The sequence below is a fragment of the Spermophilus citellus genome (genome assembly GCF_964194105.1).
Source record: "Spermophilus citellus genome assembly, chromosome: 9".
Classification (NCBI taxonomy): domain Eukaryota; kingdom Metazoa; phylum Chordata; class Mammalia; order Rodentia; family Sciuridae; genus Spermophilus; species Spermophilus citellus.
The window spans coordinates 29445278-29464940 of record NC_138191.1 but is presented as its reverse complement, the minus strand read 5'-3'; the positions used below and the strand labels follow the sequence as shown (position 1 = coordinate 29464940).

Sequence of the window (19663 nt, the reverse complement as noted above, 5' to 3'; positions counted from 1 at the left end):
CTCTGGGCCCAACCCCAACACTTAGTTTTGTTGAATTTGCTCCTGAGCTTAGAATGCTATCAGGAAAATTTTGAAGGTCCAGTCTGACCATTGACAAGGCTCACAGGCCACCTGTCTTGAAAAGAATCTCCTGTTGCCTCTGAAGCAAAAAAAGCAGGGAGAGTCAGATTTCCATCCTCCATACCAAAGTTGGTGCTATATTTAGTTGTGTCTCAAATCAAATTATGGGCTATTGAGTTGGAGAGAGGAGCTCTGTCTACAACCAGACACGCATTGCATTCAAGAAATTATAGCACTAACCAGGTAAACTGTGGGCTCTCAGAAGTGATGTTACAAAATAGGCTTATTTGTTTTTAAAATAACTATTTTTAAAAATTCATAATATTATCATAGAACACTTGAAAAACACATAAAGGTATACAAAAAATAAATTATCCTCACTACCCAGAGATAATCAATGTTAATAATTTGTTGAATATTTTTTCAAATTTTTTTTTTACATTTTTTATGAGAGCTTTATGGTTAAACATAGTAGTTGGTTTTATCCTGAAATTTGTTGAATTTCTTTCCAGTCTCTTAAAAGTGTAACTCTTAATCCAAACACTGACTCGAATACACAAACAAAAGGCTTATACAGATAAGAATACATTCTCAAGAAGAGAAACTTCTTTGTTTTATATAAAATCATATTTGTTGTCAAAAAACAATTTTTGTGTTAGACTTCGAAAGAAAAATATTCACTCATATAACTATTCCTGCACAAATGTTTACATTTCTCCATATGCCATTCAACCATTATCCATATATGGTTATGTTTATTTACATATAATTACAGCTTAGACATAAGTGTATATTCTTTTTCACTTTTAAAATATTTTTCCATGTTTTAGGGAATGTTCATATTTGTTATTCTAATGGTTGTATAATGTTTTATATTCTCAGTAGAACCATTGCTTACTTAATTATATCCTACTATTACAAAGTTATGCTGTTTCTAATATTAGATTCTAATAAATAATGTCTTAATAAGATTTTCCTGCCTTCATTATTTTATTATTTTGAATTATGCTATGGTTTGAATGTGTGGATTCCTCTAAAATTCATAGACTGTGGAGACTAAAGAGTAGAGCTTAAGAAGTATGACCTTTGGGGAAGTGATTAAGTCATGAATGCCATACCCTCATTACTAGGATTAGTGCTTTTATGAAATAGGTTGAAGGGAGTGGCCTAGTCTTTTTTGCCTGTCTGTCCCTCTCACCATGTGAGAATACAGCATTTATACCCTCTGGAGGATGCAGCAACAAGAAGCCATCCTGAAAGTAGACAGCAGCCCTCCCCAGTTACTGAATCTGCTGGCCCCTTTGTCTTGGACTTACCAGTCTCCAAAACTGTGAGAAATAAATTCTATTTTTTATAAAGCTACCCAGCATAATAGGAATGCAAAGGACTAAGGAATGCCCAGAATGGACTAAGAGAAATTATTTCTTTAGGATAACTTCTTAGACCTAGGAATGGTAGGGTAAAAGGATTCTAATTTTATCATCTTATTTATCCTTGGCATTAGGATTTATCATTCTAAATTTTTTTCCTTATTTAACAGATAAATGATTCAATGGTTATAAGGTATTTTAGATACATAACTATATCTATTTAGGATACAATTTTGCATCATTTTATTTTACATTTCTTAGACTATATATATATATATATATATATATATATATATATATATATATATGGTGTAGATGGACACAACACAATGCCTTTATTTTTATGTGGTGCTAAGGATCGAACCTGGGTCCTGCACGTGCTAGGTGAGCACTCTACCGCTGAGCCACAATCCCAGCCCCCATTTCTTAAGACTATTAATCAGTAAGTTTCTATTTCATATGCTTTCTTACAAACCATTATTTATAGCAGCCAGTATTCAGGAAATCTTTCTATGTTGAGTTACTGCATTAGTCATCTTTTGCTGAAACAATGCAATTTAACAAAGAATTTCAGGATTTTGCAGCAGACATCCATTTCTTACTCAAGGATCTGTGCTCTAGATATGGTTGGGTATAGGTTAAGTCAGCTTCATACATTTTTCATTCCAGGACCCCTGCTGAAGCAGCAGCAGCAATCTGGGGAATATTCTCCTGGAAGAATACAGAAATATAAGAGAGTTGGCAGGGATGCAAAACATCTCTTAAAAGTCTCTGCTCTGAACCAGTACACTGTTCCTTCTGTCATATTCCATTCACCAAAGTAAGTCATACGATGTAGTCCAAAGTCATGGGTTCAGAAAAGAGTAGTCTTCACCCAGAGTATAGGGTTGAAGAATGAATATTTGTGGAACAATTACATAATCTACCAGTCACTAACTACATGTAGAGCTTTCTGGCTTTTCATCAAACTTTTTTCTCCTTGGGGGGCGGGAGATGTTAACTTTACCCTTTTCTACCCTAATTAAAATTAGTTGTTTAGCCAATGAAATGAAACTTGGTTTGACCATAGAAACATGAAAAGATGTCTCATGTGGTTACTCAGATAAAATCTAGATGTTTTTCTGAGCCAGAATATGATTGGCCATTGTCAATTTCCACTAAATCAGTATGTTTTGAAATGAAGATTTCATTAATCTGATCTGGGATATTATGAGGATCACAACCAAACTGCTGACCCAAACAGAAACATGTGCAATGAGAATAACATATGTTTTTTTACTAAGTAACTGAGATTTAAGGATTTGTTACTGCAGCATATCCTGGCCTATCCTGACATATTATTTTTTATTACCATTTGAAATAGAGAATCGCTATACAAAAGTCACACATTTTCTTCCTTGTGTATCTGCTTCCAGTTTTATGGACTAGAACTGAAATAATCTATATATATGATATCAATGAATTAAACCAGTTATTCCTTACTGAGTGAACTGCTTTTAATTTGGTCAACTAATTGTGATTCAGAAAATATTTTAATTGAGTAAAGGGAACACAAAATAAAAAGTCATATCTTTTGCAGCTCCAAATTTTTTAAAAATTATTTTTCTTTTCTTCGCTCTAACTTCATTCTGAGTAAGAAGGACTATGATTCTTGTCATGGGTAACTGCATGATCTATATGGCAATAAGAAAAATAATAATGTCTAATATATTTTTGACAGATTCTGTTCTAAAAGTATTGGGTATAATAACTTCTTTCATCCTCACAATAACTTTATGAGGTAGGCTCTCCTTATTTTTATTTTATAAATAATTAATGTGGAGCACATTGAGGTGAAGAATACTACCTAAGTCCACAGAGCTGATATATGGCAAAGTTGATATTTTAAACCAATCAATTTTGTTTCAGAATGTTATGCTCAACCATTATGCACAGTGCTTCTCTAATTTTACACCTAACATTCTCTGAACACTTAGATAGGAGGACAATATGTCTGCAACATCTGTCACTTCACTGATCACTATAGGTTATTCAACTGACTACTCATCAGCAGATGTCTGCCTGGTCCCTCGAAGTCCTCTGTCCATCTCTCTAACCCTGGATTTTAAAACAATGTCCTTTCTGGATTTATTCCTTTTTTTTTTTTTTTTTTTTTTGGTACTGGGAATTTAATCCAGGGGCGATTAACCACTGAGCTACATACCCATCCCTTTTTAATTTTTTTTTTTTTATTTTGAGAAAGTAGCTTGCTAAGTTGCTTTGGATCTTGCTAAATTGTTAAAGCTGGCTTTGAACTTGCAAACCTCTTACCTCAGCCTTCCAAGCTGCTGGGATTAAAGGTGTGCACCACAGCACCCAGCTTCTGGAAACATTCTGAGATCTGTGGTAAAGACAACCACAAATTCTTGGCTACTTCTCCCAATGAGAAGTAGAATCAAATTCTTCTACCTTTAACTTGTGTTGGCCTTTTTTTAAACTAATAGGATGCAGCCAAAGAGATGTCTGACTGTGAAAGACGGGTCAATAAGTAGCTTTGCAGCTCCATGTGAGACTCTTGGGATACTGGCTTTTGAAGCCGTAAGGTGCCACATAAGAAGTCAAACTACCATGCTAGAGAAACAATATAAAAGGCCCTGAGACTCACAGAGAGGGGGAAGGTTAATGGAGCCCTAGTATCCAGCAGTTCCCATTGAGGTGCCAGGCATGAGGTGTGAAGAGTCCTTCATTAGTTGGACAAAACTGAACAAGCCTGGCTGTGGCCAAGATGAAAGTAGATCTGCCCTGCCGAACTATGCTAGAATTATGAACCACCCCCAATCTTGATATAAATAAAATGTTTGTGGTACTGAGCCATAAGTTTTGGAATATTTTACTAAATAGTGTTAGATAACTGTAACCAAATTTGTTTTCTAGAAGCAGGATGCTGCTGTAATAAAATCTAAAACAAATGGCAATGACTTTGTTACATGGATGCAGCAGAAGCCAGATAGGCCTCAAGGAAAGTGCTAGTGAAAGCTGGAAGAACTTTGCAGAGACTGATGGGAAAACTGTAAAGGACAGTGAAGAAAATACTACAGGGGACTGGAAAAAGATGACCTACATCATATAGTGGCAGAAAGTTTATCAAAATCATTGCCTCTGATAAAGTGGAAAATACAAAATCCACCTAATGAATGGACAGATCAGGCTCAGAAGATTTTTAGGCCAAATTTCAAAAGTGCTAATGGGTTTCTTAAAACCACATTATAATAAAGTATGAATAGAAAAACCTGAGCTACGGAAAAAAAAAAAAGAGTGAGTTTTTGAGCAGAATTCAGGGAAAATATAAAGAGCCAGGATTTGCTAGATTGAAAAACTGCTTCTCATCCCCATCTCTTCAGACAGCAGTAGCTTTCAAAATAAGAACTGGCTTCAGGACAAAAGTCAAATCCAAGATGTTATTGTTAGACCCACGGATAGACCTCAAGATTTACTGGATGTCTCATACATCCTTTCAGTCAAACAAAATGGCCTCTAAGAATCTTAAGGGTGTGCCTCTCCCCTGGACAAAAACATTTCTAATAATCTAAAGAATCCATTACCTCACATCAGACTCATAAGCAGTCCAATCAATTAAAAAAAAGAGAGAGCATTTTCAGAATGGCATGTGGTATGACATTTATCCAGAAGAGTTGATTATAAATTAGTACAAGTGAGTTGTACCAGCATGGACTGGAAGGAATTAAGACCGTATAGAATGAAAGATGACTTTCTTGTCATTATTCCTTAAATAATACAGTATAAGAACAATTTACGTAGCATTTATATTGTATTGGTGCTATAGTTTAGATCTTAATTATCTCACAAAGGCCCATTTATTGAAGGCTTTGTCCTCAGCCCATGACAGTATTGGTCCCTCAAAAATCTAAAAAATCTACTGATGCTCAAGTCCCTTATATAAAATGGTATAGTAGTTGCATGTAACCTATGAACACCCTCCCAAATACTTTTATAACTTTTTAAAATTAATTTTAATTGGTATATTATACATAATAATGGGATATACAGAGACATATTCATACATGTGCATAACATACATAATTTAGTCAATTTTTAAATTATTTCTTGATTATAAGTTTGTCATTGTGGTGACAACATACCTGAGATAATCAACTTAGAAAAAGGAAAGGCTTATTTTTCTCACAGTTTCAGTCTGTAGCACTTGGCCCTGTTGCCTTTGGCCTGTGGAAGTACAGTAGAACATCATGGTGTGAACACGTGGTAGAGGAGCCCTATTCAACTCCTGGTAGCCAAGAAGCAAAAAGAGAGAGAGGAAGGGGCTATGGCTGCAATATCCCCTTTAAGGACACACCCCAGTGACCCAACCTCTTCCCACAAAGCCCTACCTTTTAAAGGTTCTACCAACTCCCAACAGTACCACAGACTGAGGAACGAGCCTTTAACACATGGTCCTTGTGAGACATTCAAGATCCAAACTACAGCACCAATGAAATGTAAATGATACATACATAGTTGTTATACTGAACTGTTTAGGGAATAATAACAAGGAAAAAAAGCCTACACATGTTCAATATAGCTGCAGTTTTTTCCCCCATTTTCCATCTGCAGTTGAATCCATGGATGTGGAACCTACAAATACAGCAAGCCAAGTATGTAATACTGGACTTTTCCATGGAGAAAACTTTCTAGTAGGGTTCATAAATTCAACTCTGTTAACATGTATGAGTCTAAGTTCTCAATGTAAGAGCCTAACAGGCAGAACTACATCACATAGATGTACCTAGTTACACAGGTCATTCAAGTAACCTGGAGAGAAATAGTTGTACATACATGAATGGCAAAATCTGCCCTTCAGTAGCTGGAGCAGGGAAGCGGGTGGTGAGATGTGGGGCTCTGAAGACTATACATAGCAGGCAAAGTGGCAGCTGTGCTTCAGAGTAACAGAGATCAGAGCAGGAAAAGTTTATGAAAGAATGGAAAACAACCCTTAGGTTAAGCATAAATACTTATGGTAGGCAAGAAGGAGGTTTATAAGGGACTTTAATCTGGTAGCTAATACTGATGGGTCTTAATTTTATTCCCCAAAGATGACAAAACTCAAGGACAATCTGGTTACCTAAGTTTATTTGATTCAACCTTAGTTGAGCAAACACAAAGCTCTTGCGAGACATTGTACTACACATTTAAAACGTCACGTAGAACTCAAGGCAAGTATTCATCAAACATAACACAAATCAGTTTGTATAAAGCACAGAGAACAGAACATGAAGGAGAGAGCACAAAATTAAATTTGACTAGAGAAATTTTCATAGAGTAGGCAGCATTCAGGTAGGATACTAAAATTGTAAAATTCAGTACTTTCATTAAAAACATATTAGCTTGTTTTAATCATCCCACAATGTGTACATATGTCAAAATATCACATTGTATCTCATAAATTGATGCAATAATTGTCAAATAACAATTTAAAAATCAATTTTAAAAAAGTATTGTTGAAAAAAATGTTTCAATTTTCACTGGTAGAAAAAAATGTTCACAGCCTCCCCTGGGTGATTGCCTTGGGTACCAATCATCTGAAAGGACAGTGCCCTGTAGCCAATGGCACTGGCAGACTATACAAGTTGCTGGCTCTGTGGTCAATTTTCAGCCCTGTGATGTTGGTCAAGTTACTATAACTCTGTGCTTTAGATTCCTCATTTGTAAAATAAGCTTAATGATAATGACCACTCCATAGGGTCACTGTGAAAACAAAATGCGATAATACACTGAAAGTGTTTAATTCAGTACCCAGCACATTTTAAACATTCTATAAATCAGGTATTTTTCCCTAATATTTGCATGCCAGGCAGGATTCCACCCTGTATAGTAGTTGTGAATTTTAATTTCAGTTATGCTCCAAATTGCTCTCCAAGTCTAGGCCAATGACCCAGATTTTCCATTTTTCAGCTTCCTGATTTATCATGAGACCAAAGTTCTTACAAGGAAGTTGAATAAGTGGTTCTCCCACTTGCTGGCAAGAGTCCTAGAGACCAAAAAAGTGGGCATTTCCTCCCTTTATCTCCCAACTGTCTTGTGTGTGCGTGCCTGTGTGTGTGTGTGTGTGTGTGTGTGTGTGTGTGTGTGTGTTTTCAGACTCATCTCTTTCATTGGTTATGCCCTGTCAGCTGTAACAAAACCTCAAGGAAGAAATTATGACCAAGCCTTCAGACAGCTGGTGGCAATTTACTCACACAATCCCCCTCATCCTTTCAACACCCAATATTTATGAGTATTTGATGTTGGAGGAGGGGAAATCATCCAAGAAATGTGATATGTAAATTTCTCAGAAGGGGGTTGAATAGTGAGGAAAGACTTGTGTGAATTATTTGAATAACTCTCCTTTCTTTGAACACAGACATCAGGCCTTAAAATTCGAAAAGATTGATGTTAGGGTCAATAAATAAGTTTATGGAACCAGAAACAATATTATAATAAATTTGTAAGTAGCTTCCAAACATTTGTAACAACCCACACCATCACTAAAACCTGAGTCATTTTCTTTTTTTTTTTTCAGTAGCTCAGTAGTAGATTTTTTTTTTATTGGTAGTTCACAACATTACAAAGCTCTTGACATATCATATTTCATACATTAGATTGAAGTGGGTTATGAACTCGCAATTTTACCCCAAATGCAGATTGCAGAATCATGTCAGTTACACATCCACAATTTTACATAATGCCCTATTAGTAATTGTTGTATTCTGCTACCTTTCCTATCCCCTACTATCCCCCCTCCCCTTCCCTCACATCTTCTCTCTCTACCCCATCTACTGTAATTCATTTCTCTCCTTGTTTATTTTCCCATTCCCCTCACAACCTCTTATATGTAATTTTGTATAGCAATGAGGGTCTCCCTTCATTTCCATGCAATTTCCCTTTTCTCTCCCTTTCCCTCCCATCTCATGTCTCTGTTTAATGTTAATCTTTTCTTCCTGCTCTTCCTCCCTGCTCTGTTCATAGGTGCTCTCATTATATCAAAGAAGACATTTGGTATTTGTTTTTTAGGGATTGGCTAGCTTCACTAAGCATAATCTGCTCTAGTGCCATCCATTTCCCTGCAAATTCTATGATTTTGTCATTTTTTATTGCTGCATAGTACTCCATTGTGTATAGATGCCACATTTTTTTTATCAATTGATCTATTGAAGGGCATCTGGGTTGGTTCCACAGTCTAGCTATTGTGAATTGTGCTGCTATGAACATCGATGTGGCAGTATCCCTGTAGCATGCTCTTTTAAGGTCTTCAGGGAATAGTCCAAGAAGGACAATAGCAGGGTCAAATGGTGGTTCCATTCCCAGCTTTCCCAGGAATCTCCAAACTGCTTTCCAAATTGGCCGCACCAATTTGCAGTCCCACCAGCAATGTACAAGTGTACCCTTTTCTCCACATCCTCGCCAGCACTTCTTGTTGTTTGACTTCATAGTGGCTGCCAATCTTACTGGAGTGAGATGGTATCTTAGGGTGGTTTTGATTTGCATTTCTCTGACTGTTAGAGATGGTGAGCATTTTTTCATGTACTTGTTGATTGATTGTATATCCTCCTCTGAGAAGTGTCTGTTCAGGTCCTTGGCCCATTTGTTGATTGGGTTATTTGTTATCTTATTGTCTAATTTTTTGAGTTCTTTGTATACTCTGGATATTAGGGCTCTATCTGAAGTGTGAGGAGTAAAAATTTGTTCCCAGGATGTAGGCTCCCTATTTACCTCTCTTATTGTTTCTCTTGCTGAGAAAAAAACTTTTTAGTTTAAGTAAGTCCCATTTGTTGATTCTTGTTATTAACTCTTGTGCTATGGGTGTCCTATTAAGGAATTTGGAGCCCGACCCCACAATATGTAGATCGGAGCCAACTTTTTCTTCTATCAGACGCAGAGTCTCTGATCTGATATCAAGCTCCTTGATCCATTTTGAGTTAACTTTTGTGCATGGCGAGAGAAAGGGATTCAGTTTCATTTTGTTGCATATGGATTTCCAGTTGTCCCAACACCATTTGTTGAAGATGTTATCCTTCCTCCATTGCATGCTTTTAGCCCCTTTATCAAATATAAGATAGTTGTAACTTTGTGGATTAGTCTCTGTGCCCTCTATTCTATACCATTGGTCCACCCGCCTATTTTGGTACCAGTACCATGCTGTTTTTGTCACTATTGCTCTATAATATACTTTGAAATCTGGTATCGCTATACCGCCTGATTCACACTTCCTGTTTAGAATTGCTTTTGCTATTCTGGGTCTTTTATTTTTCCATATGAATTTCATGATTGCTTATTCTATTTCTACAAGAAATGCCGTTGGGATTTTGATTGGCATTGCATTAAACCTATAGAGAACTTTTGGTAATATCGCCATTTTGATGATGTTAGTTCTGCCTATCCATGAACAGGGTATATTTTTCCATCTTCTAAGATCTTCTTCTACTTCTCTCTTAGGGTTCTGTAGTTTTCATTGTATAAATCTTTCACCTCTTTTGTTAGGTTGATTCCCAAGTATTTTTTTTTTGAGGATATTGTGAATGGAGTGTTTTTCCTCATTTCCGTTTCAGAAGTTTTGTCGCTGATATACAGAAATGCCTTTGATTTATGCGTGTTGATTTTATATCCTGCCACTTTGCTGAATTCATTTATTAGTTCTAGTAGTTTCTTTGTAGACCCTTTTGGGTCTTCTAGGTATAGAATCATGTCATCTGCAAATAGTGATAATTTAAGTTCTTCTTTTCCTATTTTAATGCCTTTAATTTCTTTCGTCTGTCTAATTGCTCTGGCCAGTGTTTCGAGAACTATATTGAATAGAAGTGGTGATAGAGGGCATCCCTGTCTTGTTCCAGATTTTAGAGGGAATGCCTTTAACTTTTGTCCATTCAGAATGATGCTAGCCTGAGGCTTAGCATAGATAGCTTTTACAGTGTCAAGGTAAGTTCCTGTTATCCCTAGTTTTTCTAATGTTTTGAACATAAAGGGATGCTGTACTTTGTCGAATGCTTTCTCTGCGTCTATCGAGATGATCATATGGTTCTTATCTTTAAGTCTATTGATGTGGTGAATAACATTTATTGATTTCCGTATATTGAACCATCCTTGCATCCCAGGGATGAATCCTACTTGATCATGGTGCACAATTTTTTTGATGTGTTTTTGTATTCAATTCGCCAGAATTTTATTGAGGATTTTTGCATCTAGGTTGATTAGAGATATTGGTCTGTAGTTTTCTTTCTTTGAGGTGTCTTTGTCTGGTTTCGGAATCAGGGTGATGTTGGCCTCATAGAATGAATTTGGAAGAGCTCCCTCTTTTTCTATTTCCTGAAATAACTTGAAAAGTATTGGTATTAATTCTTCTTTAAAGGCTTTGTAAAACTCCGCTGTATACCCATCCGGTCCTGGGCTTTTCTTGGTTGGTAGTCTTTTGATGGCTTCTTCAATTTCATCCATTGATATTGGTCTGTTCAGATTGTGTGTATCCTCCTGACTCAGTCTGGGCAAATCATATGACTTAAGAAATTTATCGATGTCTTCACTATCTTCTATTTTATTGGAATATAGGTTTTCAAAATAATTTGTAATTGTCTTCTGTATTTCTGTAGCATCTGTTGTGATATTGCCTTTTTCATCCCGTATGTTAGTAATTTGAGTTCTCTCTCTTCTTCTCTTCATTAGCATGGCTAAAGGTCTGTCGATCTTATTTATTTTTTCGAAGAACCAACTTTTAGTTTTGTTAATTTTTTCAATAGTTTCTTTTGTTTCAATTTCATTGATTTCCGCTCTGATTTTAATTATTTCTTGTCTTCTGCTACATTTGCTGTTGTTTTGCTCTTCCTTTTCTAGGGCTTTGAGATGAAGTGTGAGCTCATTTATTTGTTGTTTTTTTCTTTTTTTGAGGAATGACCACCAGGCGATGAATTTTCCTCTTAAAACTGCTTTCATTGTGTCCCATAGATTCAGATATGTTGTGTCTGTATTTTCATTTATCTCTAAGAATTTTTTGATTTCCTCCTTTATGTCTTCTGTAACCCATTGATCAGTCAGTAACATATTGTTCATTTTCCATGTGATGTAGGATTTTTCCTTCCTTCTTTTATCATTGATTTCCAGTTTCATTCCATTATGATCAGATAAAATGCAAGGTATTATCTCCACCCCTTTATATTTACTGAGGGTTGCCCTATGGCATAATATATGGTCTATTTTTGAGAAGGATCCATGTGCTGCTGAGAAAAATGTATATACTAGTCACTTCCCACTTTTCCTCTAGCCAGGCCCCTCTCACGGGTGCCGCTCACCACAATACTGGCTACACGCCAGGTCTGGTGCTCCTGGGAGCCCTGTTTTCATGAACGACTGGGCACACTCTCCCAGTTTGCCATTCCCTCAGACCCTAAGTTTGTAGAGCTTGGGGCTGAGAATCCTCAGCGAATTTTACTTGCCCTCCGGTAGCCACGCCCCCGGTAGCTGGTGCAAGAGACCTCAGCTGTCAGCACTGGTGGGAGTGGTAGTTCCGCACTGCAGATCCCGCGCCACCTCTGATTCCCTTGGTCTGGCTATCGCGCTCACGGGAGAGCTGGGAGGGGCCCTTAAGGTTTCCCCGATGTGTAGAGAGGGAAGGCTAGGGAATTACACACCTGTAGCCGCAGGTTTCAATGAAGTTATCTCCTGCGCTGCAGTCTGATGACGTTAGTTCTCTGCCATGGTGGTATCTCTTGCAAATGGCGACAGTTCCTTTCCCTTTGCCGGGCGACCAATGCAACGGGTGGGTCCTTACTGTCTCTCCCAAGCCCCGTTTCAAACCTGTGGCCACAACCTATGAAGGCTCGGTAGGCATTTACCTCCGTAGGAACAGAAGGGCCGACCAGTTGTTTCAGCCAGATGGATTAGTGCTGAGTCACAGCTGTTTGTCTGCGGGAAGCAGGCGAACGGGAGCTTGAATTCAGCCGATCCGGGCTCTGTGTGTGTTCTGAGAGGCCCAGACTGTTCGCCCCAGTTCCACGTCAGCTCAGCATTGCCTGGTGATCCTGGCTCTGGCACCAGGCTGTGCGTGCGAGTGCGCCGCCACACCCACTCCTCCGCAGCCACTGCCGCCGCCGCCGCCACCGCCACCAGCTCTCCTGAGTCATTTTCTAAGATGGAGTAAGCAGTTTTCACTCAGGAAAACTGAAAGTGTATATCGATCAGTCAATTCAGGCTGGCTTAAAAATCCATCAGAATGATAACTAAATGGAGAGCATGATCCTAGTTTAAGTCTCAGATTGTATTTTCAATTATAAAAACATGTTGCTGAGGACAAGCCAGACATACAAAGTCCTTGCCTTTGCTTCTTGTATCATGATGTCTACTAGCTTTTCTCTGAGGATAGATGGATGGATAGATAGATAGATGAATACATATATATAAAATGTATCATTGTTTTTTTAATACTCTCCATTATGAATTTTTAAAAAGTTTAAAAAAGAAAAGTTGCAAAAATAGTACCAAGAAGTCTTATAAATCCTTCACTTGATCCATCAATTATTAATATTTTGCTACATTTGTTTTCACCCTCTCTCCATACACACACAAACATACACACATACAATTATTGCTACTGTTTTTATTTATTCATTTATTTACTTATTGCAGTACTGGAGATTGAACCCAGGGGCACTGTACCACTGAGCTGCATTCCCAGCCCTTTCTATTTTTTATTTTGAGACAGAGTCTCATTAAGTTGCCCAGGCTGACCTTGAATTTGTTATTCTCCTGCCTCAGCCTCTGCAGTCCTTGGAATTACAGGTGTGCACCACCATGCTAGCACTGCTATTATTTCGATGAGCCATTTGAAAGTAAGATGCATTGTCTTCACCCCTAACTAGTCCAGTGTGTATCTCCTAAGAATAATTAAAATTATTAAATAATTGATTTTGACCACTCCTCCCAGTTCAGCTTTTGTCACTATTAAACAAAATATTTTACATCATAATCCAAAGTGTCTATAGTGCATTACTTCACCAGTCAGTATGAGGAGCTACCCCCTCTCGCCATTGATACTTGGCTCACATCTGCACTACCAAGAGGGTTCATCAAAATAATCACTCCCAGGACAAAGGCAAAATAAACAACAAAGACAAATTCCCTCTTTCACACTTACAACTACTGGAAGCCAATTTCTTCACAGTTTAAACAGCTGTTTTGTCCTTTCTTCCAGCTGGCAAGTGTTATCAAGACACAGTCTCAAAAAGCCTTATGCAATCAGGAGAAAATTTTAATGAGAAAAATGTTACATTGTGTATTCACTTTTGTTTTCATTTTCATTTTAGCATACAAGAAGCCAAAATACTGAGCTATTGAGTTCAGTATCAAATATCTGGCAATTCTATACAAAAGATGAGCAAACCACAACAGTCCTTTATCCTTGCAAAGTTCAAGTGAGCATAGTGGATGTAAGAGTTAATCTCATCAAACTCATATCAGTTTAGCAAAAGAAAACAAAGACGTCTAACATTAACCACTATAATTCCTTTCAACTAAAATAATATTTTAATCAGATAAGTTATTTCATTTTTAGGTTATATCAGTAATATAATAACAGGTAAAGAAATACTTGAGCTTAACTAAATAAGAGTTGGTGACACATAGAAAAGAATTATTGCATCCCTCATTTGTTGGTGTTGATCAATTCTCAGGAGAAAAATGGAGGGAAAAATCAAGGCCAAAAGGTCCTGATGCTAATGGACCAAATCAACTGGTTCAAGTTTTTTGTTTTTTTGGACAAGGGGTACTGGGGTTTAAACTCAGGGGCACTCAACTACTGTGTCACATCCCCAGCCCTATTTTGTATTTTATTTAGAGACAGGGTCTCACTGAGTTGCTTAGCACCTTGCTTTTGTGGGAGACTGGCTTTGAACTCGGGATCCTCCTGCCTCAGCCTCCTAAACCACTGGGATTATAGGCCTGTGCCACCGTGCCTGGCTGGTTGAACTTTGTGATTCAATTGTGAAGATGTTCAGGGCTGGAACTAGGATGAAAGGAGCAATGCACACCTGAGATGCAAAACACAAAGGATGCCCAAAACTCAGTAATTAAGAGAAGTGAATTTTTAATACAATAGTTTTGGAAACAAAACTAATGCCAAAATATGTAAACACAATTTTTTTTGGCACTAGGGATTGAACTCGGGAGCACTCTACTACTAAGCTATAACCTTAGTCTTTTTAGTTTTTATTTTGAGACAGGGTTTTGCTAAGTTGCCCAAGCTAGTTGAACTTGAAATTGTCCTGCCTCTGCCTCCTGGGTTGCTGGAATTACAGAAGCCTGCCACCATGCTGGCTCCTGAATGCAATTTTTAAATAAAGACAGGATCTGACCCTGTATCTATATCATCCTGGGAGTGAATGCCTTACTGTATTCACCTTTGTCAGGGACCTGGATTTTCATCCCCAGGCGGTATGCCAAGAGGCAACCTTATGGTCTCTCTAGTACTATATTCTGCTGACCAAATGTTAGCAACAGCTCTGTCTGTATACTGTGAACTGTCACACATCAGCGCATCTTTGAGACACCACAAGGTAAAAACAGCTATCTGAGCCAACACCAGCTCTTCCAACCTAAATAGTTTCAAGTCTCAAGGGCAAGTTTCTGTGGTAACTAGAGCATTGGGAAGATGGCAGAAAAGGACAAGAAGGAAAGATGACAGGAGAGGGGGGAAATATGGGTTACCTCATGACTTGCTACTAATTTAACTAAATGCAATTTTTTTTTAAAAGCCTGTCTTTTCCAGAAAATCTTTAGCCCCAACTTGGAGAGAGGTACCTTCCTGCTCACCTCAAAAATCAAATCTGTCACTTCTAGTCTTCCTGTCAAACAGTCTGAAGTCAGATCTGGAAATCAAAGTAACCACACTTCATCTTCTATGCAGGCTGCAGTGAATTTAAGCTGCTTAGAAAACTTCAAACCAGAGCCTCTATTGGTAATAGCGGCTCACCCACAACTACTTTATGACAATGAAAACCATCTACAGGTGCCCTCTGCTGGTAGAATCTATTTTACAGATGTGATGGGGCCTCGGATTTTCTGTGTGTTGGGCCTCAAAGGCTCCAGATAGTTACAGTCACAGACACTATTCTCTCTGTTCTTACACCTAACCTGCCTCATTGATTTATGCTACCTGTCGGGCCCCTGGAGGCATGAGGCATTTGCATTTTCCTTCAGATAACTTACCTAGTTTCTAGTGGTGGGATAGCCTGGGCCTACCTTCCTGCCTTTCTGCCTATATCTGTCTTGCAAAGACAGCCATTTCTCTGGTCTCATGTTGTTTGTGCCATTTGTTAACTGACTTTCTGGGTAGAACACTGGTGTTATAGCTTTGAACCTCAACCTGGAGAGATGAACAATGGGCCCGGTTCTTGACTATGTCTTGGCCTCTGCTTCCAGTTTTCTTTTACTGAAGTATGTATATAGCTCAGCGGCCAATTCAGATGACAGTAAAACACTAATTCTTTAGCTCAAATAATTTTCAAGGATTGAGCCTAACCTCTGGTCCTCTTTGACTTTGAACTCTACCTGTGACATGGAGGGAAGTAAGATACCCAAAAGTCGAGCTTGAGGTTATTATTATTCTGAGGATACAGGCCAACATACTGAAAGGAAGCTTAAATGGCTTGTCATAGTCTTCAGCCTCAGCTCTGGTTACCCTCCCTATGCATTTTGTGCTTGATTGTACTAGCCTCCATCCAAAAGAAAAGAGGAATGACTCCTATTGCTCCTCTACTTTCCAGGAGCTCAGGAAATGGTTGGCTGTCTCTAAAATGGCTCTCAATGATCTTTGGTAATCAAAGACGTGTTTAAATACCTCTCCCTGGAGTTTGGGATGGACCTAATGATTTACTTCTAGTGAAAACAATAAGATAGAAGGGATGGGATGTCCCCTTCAAGACTGGGTTATTTTAATTGTGGCTTCCATCAATTAGGAGGAGAGGTAAGCTACCATATTGTAAACTTACCTATGGTGTACACAGGAACTTATTCCAACAGCCTCCAAGGAAATAATGCCTGCCAACAACCATGGCAGAGAGCCTGGAAGTGGATCTTCAAGTGGATCAGTCAAGTCTTAAGATGACTGCACCCCTAGACAACTGCTTGACTATAACCTTACAAGAGAATAAGAGACCCTCAGCTAATGGTACCCTGCTAAGTTGCTCCCAGATTCCTGAACTTTATAATCTTTGAGCATAATGTTATATGAAGTCCCAAGAAAGCTCCTGTGTTAATGAAGGAATATCCAGAGGCAAAATGATTGGATCATGAGATCTGTAACCTAATCAGACCATCCTAGTTGGAATGAACTAAATGGTTGTAACTGTAGGTAGGTGGGGTAAGACTGGAAAAGGTGGGTCATTAGAGGCATGCTGTGGAAGGGTTCAACTTCCCTGTGGCCAACTCCCCCTTCTTCCCTCTGCTTCTCAGTCACCATGTCCGGTGCAGCTTCTCTCTGCCATGCCCTTCTGCTATGATATGCCAGCCTCACCTTAGGCCCAGAGCAATGGACTCAACCAACCATGAACTGAAACTCTGAAACTGTGAGCCAAAATAAATTTTTCCTTCTCTAAGTTGTTCTCATCAGTATTTTGGTCACAGCAACACAAACCTGACAAACATAATAAAATACTAAATATGTGTAGTTTTCAACCACAACATTTTGGGCTGATCTGCTATGTAGTGATAGCAATAATAACTAATATAACATATAACTAATAATAACTAATATTTCCCTCTATCCAAAGTCACACCATAGAGTTTGAAACTCAGTCCTCTTATTCACAAAGAAGGTATTATTCACTGTAAAATAAAGAAGAATAAAGAAGTCAGAGCAGTTACTTAAGGCTGCACAACAGAAAATTAGATTTAAATAAAGGGAATGATAAGTAGCACCTTCCAAAGATCATCTTGTAGAGTATATTCCTCATGCATTTCTCTCCAGAAAATGCTTTAATTACTACCAAGAACATTTTTTCCTTAGAAGATATGTGCAATTCATGAAAACCTTTCTTGTTAAAATTACAATAAAATGGGGGCTGGAATTATGGTTCAGTGGTAGAGCGCTTGCCTAGCATGTGTGAGGCACTGGGTGCGATTCTCAGCACCACATACCAATAAATAAAATTTAAAAATTCATCAACAACTAATAAAAATATTTTTTTAAATTACAATAAAGTTGCACTTTTTGGTTACAATATTTAGCTGGAGATTTCAAAGTAAAGATTTACATAGCCAAAAAGTGTTACAGAGTGGACTATTATGGAGATTTTTAAATGCTAAAATACGATATTGTTTCTGTTTATTCACTTGGGTCACTTTCTCACATCAACATCTCTTGCGTTGGTTTTACTTATTTCTTGATAGAGTTATGAGGTTAGATGTGGGGGTGGGTGAGCATATAATGGTGGACAAAATTCTGTGAATGCATGTGCCTATTATTCTGGGCAGTGAGCCCAGCTTGCTTTAAGTCTTTGTTATTTGAATAGTGTTCCAGATTCTCCTTGGAAATGTGCAGTTCACCCATTTTTATTAACCTGAATGTGAAGCTCTCTGATACTCTTTTGATAGATTCTTGGTCATGTCCAGGTACATTTCCTTTTGTTTTAAACAGGTTATTTATTTCTCTGTGCTCACCTTCAAGGGTTTTACCATATAAATTAGAAAGCAAGTCCTCACAAGATCAGATTTATAAGTGCAGTTTATTATTTTCAAACAGATGACATTTTCACACTTATGCTAATTTGGAGACCAGACTGTTTTTATCTAAGTTCAAGCAGAGTCCTATAGTTTGTTTTGATTCATTTATAGTTTTGTTTTAATTTATTTTTATTTTTGTTTTTTATTGATTTTATTATTTTTTAAATACACGACAAAAGTGGAATGCATTACAATCCTTATTACACATATATTGTATCTCTGTATATAAAGTATGTTCACATCAACTTATGCCATTATACATGTACTTTTTTTGCATTACAATTCTTAATATATATATATATACCATATTTTTTCATATCTCTGTTTGTATATAAGGTATGTTGACACCCAATTCAAGTCTTCTTCATACATGTACTTTTATACTATGCCACAGGGCAACTCTTAGCAAATACAAAGGAGTAGAGATACTACCATGCATTTTATCAAGTCATAATTGAATGAAATTGGAAATCAACGATAAAATAAAGAATAAAAAATTCTGCATCACATGGAGACTGAACAATATGCTACTGAATGAATAATGGGTTACAGAAGACATCAAGGAGGAGATTAAAAAATTCTTAGAGGTAAATGAGAGCACAGACATAACATATCGAAATCTCTGGGACACTATGAAAGCAATACTAAGAGGAAAATTCATTGCATGGAGTTCATTCCTTAAAAGAAGAAAAAGTCAACAAATTAATGACCTCACACTACATCTCAAAGCCCTAGAAAAAGAAGAACAAATCAGCAGCAAAAGCAGTAGAAGGCAAGAAAAAAATTAGAGCTGAAATCAATGAAATCGAAACAAAAGAAACAATTGAAAAAAATTGACAAAACTAAAAGTTGGTTCTTTGAAAAAATAAATAAAATGACAGATCCTTATATCTCTGTTTGTATATAAGGTATGTTGACACCCAATTCAAGTCTTCTTCATACATGTACTTTTATACTATGCCACATGCTAACAAAGAAAAGGAGAGAGAGAACTCAAATTAATTTATTTTTAAGGGAAAGCAAATACTCAGCATCACTGCAAGGAAACATTTTAAAAACATGCAAGATGGATAAAAAACAGTTACATGAAACAGAAATTTAGCACCAGGAAATTAAGCATGACTTCTACCATTTTATAGCTGTAAGACTTCGTCAAATTACTTAACTTTTCCATATTATTGGGGATAATAATAACATCCTTCTCACAAAATTATAGTTAGGAATTAAATGAGGTTTTATAAAGTGCTTAAGATAAGGCCTCATATGTAGCATATGCTCAATAAATTTTTTTGCAGTGCTGGAGATCAAACTCAGGGTCTCACACATGTCTGGCAAGCCCTGTACCACTGAGCTATATCCCTAGTCCATCAATAAATATTATTAATAATGCAAATTATAAATGTACTAATGGTGATAAATGATAATGCTATTACCATGGGATGTCAGGAATCACAATATAAAATCATTATATAATTCTGTTTGGAACTCCTGTGAAAGCC

The 19663-nt window shown here is 37.3% G+C and overlaps 1 long non-coding RNA gene across 1 annotated transcript in view; it reads left to right on the top strand.

The window, feature by feature from the left end:
- Positions 1-241: 241 nt before the first annotated feature.
- LOC308656958 overlaps positions 242-19663 on the top strand; it is a 31588-nt gene continuing 12166 nt past the window's right edge. The window contains exons 1-2 of the long non-coding RNA XR_014023815.1: positions 242-303; positions 2100-2250. This is a non-coding gene — a long non-coding RNA (uncharacterized lncRNA). The remainder of the gene's footprint in view (positions 304-2099; positions 2251-19663) is intronic.